This window comes from Euprymna scolopes, chromosome 26 (genome assembly GCF_053919585.1).
Source record: "Euprymna scolopes isolate OS-2025 chromosome 26, ASM5391958v1, whole genome shotgun sequence".
NCBI classification, from domain to species: domain Eukaryota; kingdom Metazoa; phylum Mollusca; class Cephalopoda; order Sepiida; family Sepiolidae; genus Euprymna; species Euprymna scolopes.
In genome coordinates this window covers 24,719,211-24,730,938 of record NC_136507.1, presented here as the reverse complement: position 1 = coordinate 24,730,938, position 11,728 = coordinate 24,719,211, and positions in this window count along the sequence as shown.

Below are 11,728 nucleotides of genomic sequence, written 5' to 3'. Positions count from 1 at the left end.
TAGGAGGTAAGGCTCAATGTATGGTGTAATAACAAGAGAATAGAGACTATACCACTCTATACTCCAAAACTGGGAGTAATGTCTGGGAGGATTGCATCACCATAACAGATGGGATATCACACTACAACCTTTCAATATAGCATTGAAAGTTACATTTGTATATTGTCTGAAATAGTTTAATAAACTGAACTAACCATTAAAAGATTGTACACTAATACAATTAATAGAAAGAAGTGGTATAGTTGCGGCTCCAGACGGAATAGATTTGTGTGTGTGTGTGTGTATTTAAACCATTCGGCTATTTGCAAGTATGTCTGTGTGTTATTAGACTTTTGCAAGCGTGGAAGCATGAAACTATTGGCATGTATGTCCTTTGACCATTAGACTGTACAAGAGCGTGCGTGCGTGCGTGCGTTCGACTATTTGTAAGTGTAAGTCTTTTGACTATTAGACTATTTGCAAGTGTGTGTGTGTGTGTTTGACTATTAGACTTTGCAAGCGTGTGCGTATGTGTGTTTTTTTAACCATTCGATTATTTGCGAGTGTGTAGGTGTGTGTGTGTGTGTGTGTGTGTGAGTGTGTGTGTTTCTCACACACATACACATCTGACATTGCAAGTTTTATGGGTGTTTGGATCATTCTACTATTTGCAAGATTGTGTATTTTGACCATTTAACTGTTTGCAAGTATGTGTATGTATGTGTGACTGCGTGTGTATGAGTGGATGTGTATGTGTTTTGCCATTCACCCGTGTTTACTTATGTGTGTGTATTTTGACCATTTGACTATTTGCAAGCGTGCCTGTTTTGTTTGGAACGTGTGTGTGTGTGTGTGTGTAGTTTGGCGATTAGACTGTTTGCATGTATGTGTGCATGTGTGTGTATATTGTCTATTCGACTATTCCTACCATATCAATCTACGTACCGAACTGGAATATTAAGAACAGCGGAAAAGAATAAAGAACGCCCGCTCCATTTCTAACCACTCTTCGAATATTCTTGTGTTTGTAGGTAACTAACACCTTTCCCTCCCGACCAATCAATCACTCAACTCGCTCTGCGTTCAACCAACACCACAACCCCACCGGTATCCCTCTATTCCTGACTTGTCACTGGGAAGATGAGTGCGTCTACCGATGAACGAGCTCTCTTATAAGCGATCTCTGGGGACAGCTTAAATACCCTTTTATGTATATTGCAGCCAACAAGAGGGCCCCATAGTCGTCGTCGTTGGTTTCCGAGTAATGAATGTCTACTGGAGGCTGTATATTAGATCGCGTGTGGCGCTTTCCATGGAGACCCCACTTCACTCCGGACTGCAATGCTCTGATACTGACCATACAAACACGTTGAATTTTCAAATAGGGCGTTTTAGCCATAGCGCTCTCTACGGACCGAATCCCTACGAAATCATTAAAACAACGCTTTGATAACGAAAACAACGTTAGTCAGAGTTACTGAAAACGACACCGCACCTTACATAAAACGTTTTTTATTTTATTTTATTATTATTGAGTGCTTATCGATTTCTATTATATAAACATATGCGGTACTTATGCAGTATAAGGACCATGCTATCGTTGGAATCGCCGGAGCGGTTTACGAAAAATGCCGGAAGGTGTCAACACGTTGAGCGCCTTAACCCCAATACAAAACACCAAAGAGAATATGTTTTTATCATTGATTTATCTATCTATGCCCTTATGATTTTTTTTTTGTGTATTGATATTAATATTAAAAACCCTTTTTTTTATTATTATTTATTTTCTTCCCCACGAAAGCAAAATGTGACACAAGGTCGTTTTTAACGTGGGGGGGAAACCAGCTCCCCAAAAGAAGGGTAAAAGGGGCATTCTGGTAGGGACCAAAAATAATAATTCTCTCAGTATAGAGTGTTTCCCCATTCATTAACAAAGGACAAATTAATTTAAGTATAGCATCAGAACAGATACTACACTTTGAGTTATATGCTTTTATCCACTCTGAAAAGTTTACAACAAAACAGAAATAAACAAAAAATTAGGCACAAGGCCACTCAAAAATTGGGGATGGAGGTGTCTATAGTCATCCTCGTCCATGTACCTTTGCTAGTCTATGCTTGATCCTAGCTAAAGTTCTCATTCACCAAAATACCTAAAGCACCCCGGGGGTCGTCTTTCCTAATATTCCCAAATCATATCGTATGTGTGTGTGTGCTATTTTAAAAAAAATTTTTATAAACAATAAAATAAATTTGTAAACATAAAATTTTATAAAAAGTCATTTGTTGAATTTTATTTCATTGGCTTGATATAGTGGGAGGGGGAAATCCAAACAATATAATCAAAATGTTAATAAGACCCTCTCAACCCTCTCTAGATGGTAGAACGCCCACTGTTTTCCGGCTTGGTGTTGGCCGAAAATAAACAAGTCGCTCTCTATATGGGGCTAAAATTCTGGGGTTGATGGGGGTATGTGAAGTTTCTCCAAGATTGCTTATTGGGGTAGCCACGGACGAAAAAGAAAGGATCGAGGCGTGGCTATCTTGGAGGTTTCCTATTGGTGATGGACGGGGCTATTCACTTGGCTAGCTAAGAATTTAGTCTAAATACTTGTTTTAGGGGTCTGGAACCCGGCAGGATCTGGAACTGTGTGCGCCATGCTTAGGTGGGAAATACAAACTCCAACTTGGCACCTCTACGTACACAAAGACACACTATCTTTATCGATCTTCAGTCAAAGGCCTCCGAGTATAATCTTTTCCTATCACATCTGATATTTACCTTCAGCTGGTGCTTGAAGAAAGGGGACCAGCTCCTGACCAGCCAAAAATTCAACCCTGCGCTTCTCTTTCACTCTTGAACTCCACATCATCATTCTGGCCACGGCCAGGATCACAAGAAACACCATTAGTCTCTCCCTGCCCCACAGCAGCTTTGCGCTGTGGATGACGTAAGTCACATCCAGCAGGCGAGGCTGCTCGGGATCAATGCCAGTATCGTATGAGTCCACTGCTATCAAAGAACGCATATTCCGGTCTTTCTTCAGCTGGGGTCCTGCAACGGGGACACCCTGACAACATAACTAGTCTGGCACTTTTCAGTATGGTGTTGAGAGGCAATATATTTCGGGCCAATCGCCAAATCAAGGAAAACTCAGAGTTCTTGAGATGACTCGAACCTAGCGCCTAACTCCATCGGAAGCAAATCTGCTACTTTGACAATTTCAGACACTCAACAGACGGGTCGTTGGCAGCCCCTCCCCCTCACTAGTTTCTTACATAGTTCCTTTCTAGTTAGCCATGAAAAATCGCTGGACTCTCTCAAGAACTGCGTGTCGCTCCACTTTTTTTGACGCACATAAACCTTGTGGTCGAGGATGAGGTCAGGAAAAAAATCCTCGACTGTGGGGTTCCACGCAAACTCTTCTGTCAAGGTTCTGCTCAGGAAGGCCAGCTTCTTGGCGTTTCGATGACACCTAAAGTCGGGCATTCCGAAACGTCCCTCACATGGTGGTTGAACAGGCCTGTGTGCGAACTCAATGTTCATCTTTGTTCCAAAGAAGCGAGGACAACTTGCTCTGCAGGGATTTTAGATAGTTCTCAGACAGGGGAAGTACAGCCAGTCGGTAAAAGATGAACGAAATAGTTTCCTTCAAATCCATGAGTTGACTGCGGCTTTGATCTTTGATTTTACCTCTGACTAATTCTTTTCTAGCTGAAGATTCAGTTCGAACCACATGCTGAGGATTCAAACCAGGCTGTCGGTCCAGCTGAAGGAAGTGGGAGAGTAGTAGCTCCCAACCGCAGACCGATCGACTTGCTGCGGTTGATTTTGGTTTTTGATTTTCGTACTGTGTAAATGCCTCTGTCACCGCTTCAATGTCTCGGAAGCTCGACACAAAGATGATGATGTCATCAGCGAACATAGAAACTCTGGCTCTTGATCCACCAGGCAGAGCGATCTCATGCAGGACTTGACTTGCCTCCTCTCGCCTCAGTTTGTGAAGTAGTGGCTCCAACACAAGGACATAAAGTAGGGGAGACAACGGACAGTCCTGACATACACACCGGGAGATAGCAAAGGATTTCAAATGCTTTCCGTTTGCCTGTACCACTGCCGTCGTTGTGTGGTACAGTACGGAGATCCATTTGCGGAAGCCTGGTTGAAATCCGCCGAGCTTCAGAACAGATGCCAGGAAGTGATTGTCAACCTTATCGAAAGCTTTGGACTGATGCAAATTAATCAGTGTGGTTTCCGTGTCATCTTCTATCTCTCCCTCTAAAATCGTACGGACCAGATGCAAGTTGTTTTGAATCGATCTCCTCTTCATTGCATAGTTCTGCTCTGGTTCGATCAAGTCGCCAATAACGACCTGCAGATGATTAAATAGAACCTTGGCCAATATCTTTAGCTTTGTTTAGCAGAGTTATGGGCCTGTAATCATTTAATTCTTCCCTGCCATGCCTATCTGTTTTCCTCAGCCATGTGATCACTTCTTTGGTGACTTGACCCAGGATGGAACCCTCGTCTAAACAGTGGTTGAGCACACCCGTCGGTATCAACATGGGCGACAAGCTCAAATACAATTTGTAAGACAGACCATCAAGTCCTGGCGATCTGTTGCAGGCGACCTACTTCAGTGCAGTCAGGATCTCCTGCTCAGTTACTCTGCTCTCGCAAATAGCTGCTCTAGCCACCTCGAGGTGGGGAGAGTCAGCCAAATAATCGCCAAATTCATGGACAGGGAGATTGGGCTGTTGTGTGAAATGCTCTTTAAAATGCTCTCACAGATCTACCGAGTCGATCTCATCGTCCATCCGGGTGCTTGATGCTAGCTAAATACTTATCTGATCCACGCATGGAGACCTCCCTACGTGTGTCAGAGTTCACGGCTTCATTGACTACTTTCCTAAGCCTAGCGTCGAAGGTCCTGCCTAGCTAGTTCCTGACCTACAATATCCCGCAAACCCGTGGCCCTAGCTAATTGTTCCTCTAGCTGCTTCTTCATCCTGGCCTTTTCTGCTGCGAGTCGTTGAGAGTATGTGACGGAGAAGTTCCGAATCTTAGTTTTTAAGCTAACCCACCATCTACTCCCTGTAACCGCCCCTATCAAAGCCTATTAGATGAGCCAAACTAGTTTTACTCGGAAGTTTTGTATCGCCAGTAGGGAGGTATTCAACTTCCAGTACCCTCCCAGTTTAGGCCTATTCCCCAGATTCAGACGGGCCATAACTATCTTATGGTCGGACTGTCATAGCCAATGGAACGTGGGATAATTTAGGAGCTCTATGTCGCCTCTTTTTACTAACATCCTATCCAGATAGGTGTTTGGGTAGGTTGGTTGGTTGATTTTGTTTTACGGCATATCAACCCTTTTCGGGTTATTTAATGCCGAATCCAAAGATTTAAGAAAATTTTTTTTAATAGAATATATTTTTTGTTTTCACGTCGGTTTCTATTTAACCCATAGTTGGGACCCTAACAGGTACTACCACTCCAGGTCAGAGTGGACCTGGGAGCAATGGTAATTAAAGGGTGGCTCCACACTCCCCAAAGCCCACAAGCTGGGGCCTCACCACTGGATATAGTTAAGTGGTCGCGGGCGGAGTATGAATTGAATAGAGAGAAAAAAATTTACAACTTCCATTGATTCTAACCGATTGTGGCAGTGAACTCTCACTGGAAAAAAAACAAAAATGTACGAATATCAAGGAACTGTAGGTCCTGGATATGACCTAAAACTATATCCGATGTTGAGGCTTGCGGGCTTTGGGAAGTGTGGAGCCATCCCTTAATTGCCGTTGCTCCCAGGTCCACTCTGACCCGGAGTGGTAGTACCTGTTAGGGTCCCAACTATGGGTTAAATAGAAACCGATTTGCAAAAAACAAATATATTCTATTTAAAAATTTCTTCAAAATAACCGGATTCGGCATTAAATAACCTGGAAAGGGTTGATATGCCGTAAAACAAAAACAACCAACCAACCAAGGAACTGTAAGGGTAGTAGGCCTATAGCACACCTCAGATCCTGTGCTGAAGTGTGGGGACATTACATTTGAATGTGATGTTGTGATTTGTAATCCTATTAAGGTTAAACTTACACGGGAAAAAATGAGTTCATTTTATTTATAGAGAAGAGAAGAGAAAGAAGAAGAGAAGAAGAAAAGAAAAAAGAAGATAGAAAAGAAAGAAGAAGAAGAGAAGAGAAGAGAAAGAAGAAGAAAAGAAGAAAAGAAGAAAAGAAGAAAAGAAGAAAAAAAGAAGATAGAAAAGAAAGAAGAAGAAGAGAAGAGAAGAGAAAAAGAAAGAAGAAGAAGAAGAAAAGAAAGAAGAGAAAGAAGATAGAAAAAAAGAAAAAAGAAAAAGAAAGAAGAAGACATAAGAAGGCTGTTAGCAATGTAGCATACCAGGATGTTGACATGACATGTGAAAAAAAAAAAAAAAACCAACAGAGGTCATTTATAAATTATAAATCTTCGTATATCTATTTATTTTTTAAAATCATTTACATATATAAACTAGTAAATTTGGACTTACTGTTTAAGATAACGGGGATGATAGAATGTATTTGATAATTTCGAGAGGTACCTCTCTTTTCACAAAAAGAAAACAAACTAAAAGTATGTCATAATACGGAACGAGGAAAAGAACTGGGGTGGCATTATGCTTATCAAAATTTATTTGTTTTTATAGTATTCAAGTTTCTTTAATTTTATTAATTTAAACATTGAATTTTTTATTAATATTATAATTTCTATTATAATTAGTAAAAAAATAAAGGTTTTTTAAAATGTTTTCATGCATATATTACGAAATTTAATTTTAGATTTAAAAATGTGCATAACAACGGATACAAAAGTAGAATACATATTAAATTAATTAATTAATTTTTCTTATTATTAAAGTTAAAAGTTTCAAAGGTTTACATATTTGTGTAAAAAATGGACTCCAATTTCACATAAAATTAATAGATTGGTTGGTTGTTTTTGTTTTACGGCATATCAACCCTTTCCGGGTTATTTAATGCCGAATCCAAAGATTTTGAAGAAAATTTTTTTAATAGAATATATTTGTTGTTTTCACGTTGGTTTCTATTTAACCCATAGTTGGGACCCTAACAGGTACTACCAGTCCGGGTCAGAGTGGACCTGAGAGCAATGGTAATTAAAGGGTGGCTCCACACTCCCCAAAGCCCACAAGCTGGGGCCTCACCACTGGATAAAGTATAAGGTCATATCCAGGACCCCCATTGAGGGACTTTTACCCTCTGCAGGGTGGCAGTCGGCGTATTCTAATGCCCCACCGACAGGGCCATAAAATTAATAGAAAATAGAAACATATACATTTTCAGCCAATGAGCCGAGTTAAGAATATTCTAGCCGAAAACAATAAAAGAAACTCTTGAAGATTCCGAGTAAACATGCTGAGAGCCGAGCTATATAAGAAAAAAAGCACAATTAGCTCCCCCTATCATTACCAACCTTCACGCTATTATTTTAACAGATCTTCTTACAAACTTATTAACCTTTTCCTCGAGTGAGTTATGGGCCTTGATAAATGGCGACTTGTTAGTACATAAAAATTCAGTCCTGTATCAAGACCTTGTACTACCAATCAAACACAAACCCTAACCTTAACTCCTATCCCGTCGTCACAATATTGCATCCCTGTGTTTGTTTTAAAGTACTTTAATAGAATGTGATCTGCTGAACTCATTACATTTGCATCCCATCGACGAGCATTAATTCGACAAGCTTGTAAACAGCAAAATTTCACCCCTTCATGGTAGAAACCCCTAGATGCCGAAAAGACTTCTACTCTAATAGTTTCTTCCCTCGTATTTCTAGACTTTGAAATTCCCCTCCCTGTTCCCTGCTTCTCTGACTGCAGTAACAAGCAAACGTTTGAATGTGATGTGAACAAACATCGAGCTCATCTTCTCACATAGTCCTCAGTAGACATGGTCTCAAATAGTAACCTCTTACATTCAAGTGACAACATGCCCTGTTTGGGCTGAACAAGAGTAAATAAATAAATAAAAATGTTGCCGCAAATAAATGCAACATATAATAGTTTGGACGACGTACACAAACTCCGCGTAAAATAAATACTACATAAAACAACTCGTGGGAGAAAATACACATACATTTTATTGTTCATATTCGCACAGCGTGTCTTAAACTTGTGCTTAATAAATGCTGTAAATATTTAAACTGGAATATTTATAGATTCATATCAGCGTCATACAAACTTCTGCTTAATACATGCTGAAAATATTTAAAGTGAAATATTTGTATGTCAGTGTCGTACAAACTTTTAGATCCACTATACTTTCTGATCTTCGTTAATTTAAATTAAAACACGCGCGAAACAACAGATACAAGAATAAAATACATACTAAAATAATTAACTAATTTTCGTTATTATTAAAGTTTAAAGTTTCAAAGGTTTACATATCTGTGTAAAAATCGACCCCAATTTCATATAAAATAAATTGAAAATATGAACATATACGTTTTCAGCCAGAAATAAGAATATTCTAACCAAAAACAATTTAAAAAAAAAAGCTGTTGAAGATTTCGAGCAAACATACTGGGAGCCGAGCTCCCACACTATATGAGAGAAAAAAAGCACAGATTAACTTCACCCATCATTACCAATATTCACGCTATAATTAAAACAGATCTTCTTACAAACTTATTAGCACTTTTCCTCGAGTGAGTTATGGGCCTTGATTAGTGGCGACTTGTTAGTACATAAAAATTCAGTCCTGTATCAAGACCTTGTACTACCAATCAAATACTAACCCTGACCCTAACCCTGACCCCTATCACGTGGTTACAATACTGCATCCATGTGCTTGTTTTAAAGTACTTTAATAAAAGTTGTTCTGTCGAACTCATTGCATTTGTATCCTATCGATGAGCATAAATCCGACAAACTTGTAAACAGCAAAATTTCCCCCCTTCACGGTAGAGAACCCTTGCTGCCGAAAGGCTTCGACTCTAACAGTTTCTTCCCTCGTATTGTTAGACTTTGAAATCCCCCCCCTGTTCCCTGCTTCTCTGACTGAAGTAACAATGAAAAGTTTAAATGTGATGTGAACAAACATCTAGCTCATCTTCTCACATAGTCCCCAGTAGGTATCGTTCAAAATAGTAGCCCCTAACATCCAAGTTGTAATATGCCCTATTTGGGATGAATAAGAGTACATGCATGCATGATTGCATGCGGTCCTTTTGTTTTTAACAGCGTTGGCAACTACGGCTCTACAAATTGTAGAGATATGGTAATCTCGGGAAGAAAAGTAAAGATGGCAGTTTCCCGTTGCTTTCCGTCTTGATTCGGAGGTGTACCCCCCCCCAATGAGTTAAACGCACTCCCAAATACTAACCTGGAAATTTCTACGATTCGGCGCGGTATACAGCGCCTAGCCTTTTAGCAAAGATCAAAGTGTGGTATCTGTTCCGGCAGATACTACACTTAAGATAATTTGTACCAGTCAATGGAGGGGAAGCCCTCTATACTGGGACAATTATTATTTTTGGTAACCAGAGTGCCCCCTTTTTGCCTACTTTAAGGGGAGCTGGTTTTTACCTCACATTAAAAACGGCCTTGTGCCTAATTTGCTCAGTGGGGGAGCAAATAAACACCATCTGTTCCGGCAGATGCTGCAAGCTATGACAAGCTATGACTAGCAAAGACAAGATGTGGGGGCAACCCCACATGTCTGACCTTTAACCAGCTCCCATTTCCCACCTCTCGGGAGCTGGTCCCCTTTTCCCCTTCCCCCTCCCTTCACTCCTCACATTAAAAATCGGCCTTGTGCCTAATTTGTTCGGTGGGGGAGCAAATAAACACCATCTGTTCCGGCAGATACTGCACTTAAGATAATTTGTACCAGTCAATGGAGGGGAAACCCTCTATACTGGGACAATTATTATTTTTGGTAACCAGAGTGCCCCCTTTTTGCCTACTTTTAGGGGAGCTGGTTTTTACCTCACATTAAAAACGGCCTTGTGCCTAATTTGCTCTGTGGGGGAGCAAATAAATACCATCTGTTCCGGCAGATACTGCACTTAAGATAATTTGTACCAGTCGATGGAGGGGAAACCCTCTATACTGGGACAATTATTATTTTTGGTAACCAGAGTGCCCCCTTTTTGCATACTTTTAGGGGAGCTGGTTTTTACCTCACATTAAAAACGGCCTTGTGCCTAATTTGCTCAGTGGGGGAGCAAATAAATACCATCTGTTCCGGCAGATACTGCAAGCAAAGACCATATGTGAGGACGACCCCACATATAAGACCTTGGTCAATGAAGGGGCAACCCTTCATACCAATTGTCACTATCCAGCTCCCCTACTCCCCGGGGAGTTGGTCCCCATTTCCCCTTCACTCCTCACATTAAAAATCGGCCTTGTGCCTAATTTGCTCGGTGGGGGAGCAAATAAATACCATCTGTTCCGGCAGATACTGCAAGCAAAGACCATATGTGGGGGCGAGCCCACATATAAGACCTTGGTCAATGAAGGGGCAACCCTTCATACCAATTGTCATTATCCAGCTCCCCTACTCCCCAGGGAGTTGGTCCCCATTTCCCCTTTTCCATTTCTTGTTCTCTTTCGGTGGAGGAGCAGACATTCACAACTGAGACAATTTTTTATTTGTGTACCTTTTCTCCACGTTAAAAAACGACCCTGGTGTCTAACTCTGTCCCGTGGGGAGGCATTATAAATAGGTACAGCGCCTAGCCTTCTGAAATAATCATCCATTTGGTATTGGCTAGGTTCATCGTTGCTTAACTTCGGTGATCTGGCAAAAACCGGTGTGTCAACGTGATTATAACGTGCAACAGTAAATAAATAAATAAATAAAAATAAATACGACACATAATAGTTTGAACAACGTACACAGACTCCACATCAAATAAGCACTACACGAAACAACTGGTGGGAGAAAATACAAATACACTTTATTGTTCATTCTCACACAGTGTGTGTTTAACTTGTGCTTAATACACGCTGAAAATATTTAGAGTGGAATATTTATAGACTCATGTCAGCATCATACAAACTTTTAGGTCCACTACACTTTCTGGTCTTCGTTAAATAAAACGTTTATAATTCATTTGGTTAGATTATGTTGTTAATTTATTTCATTTGTAGTAATAATTCTGCGGTTGCAGCACGTAATTTGGAACGATTGAACTGTTTGACTGCGATCCTTAAGTAGAACAGCTGGACAAACACGGATAATTAGTGATTCAATTCCGTATTGACACATTTACCAAGAAAAGTCAATATGAAAGATAAACCTTTACATACAGGAAGAACAACTATGACGTTATTTATTTATGCTTTGCTATTTCTAATTTGACAGTTTTCTAGGATTTACTACTTGATTATATTGTTCATAGTTTTGCAATTATTCTGATGATCATTTTCGTAAAAACCAGAAAAAAAAATCTATGTATTAATAGGATAGCGTGTGTGTAATTTATCTATTTTGTAGTAGCGGGGGTACCCGGCGTTGTCCTGGTGTTTGGAGGCGTGTGTGTCTGTGGGTGGGGGTAAATCAAATCAAAATGGACAATAAAGAATAAGAGAACGTAATAACCCTCTTTGAATACTATAACTTTTTTTTAAATCGTAAAAACAAAAAACAAAACAAAACAAAACAATCCTCCCCACAAAAAAAAAAAAAAAAAAAAAACAGCGAACGAGATTCAAAATAAAGAATAAGA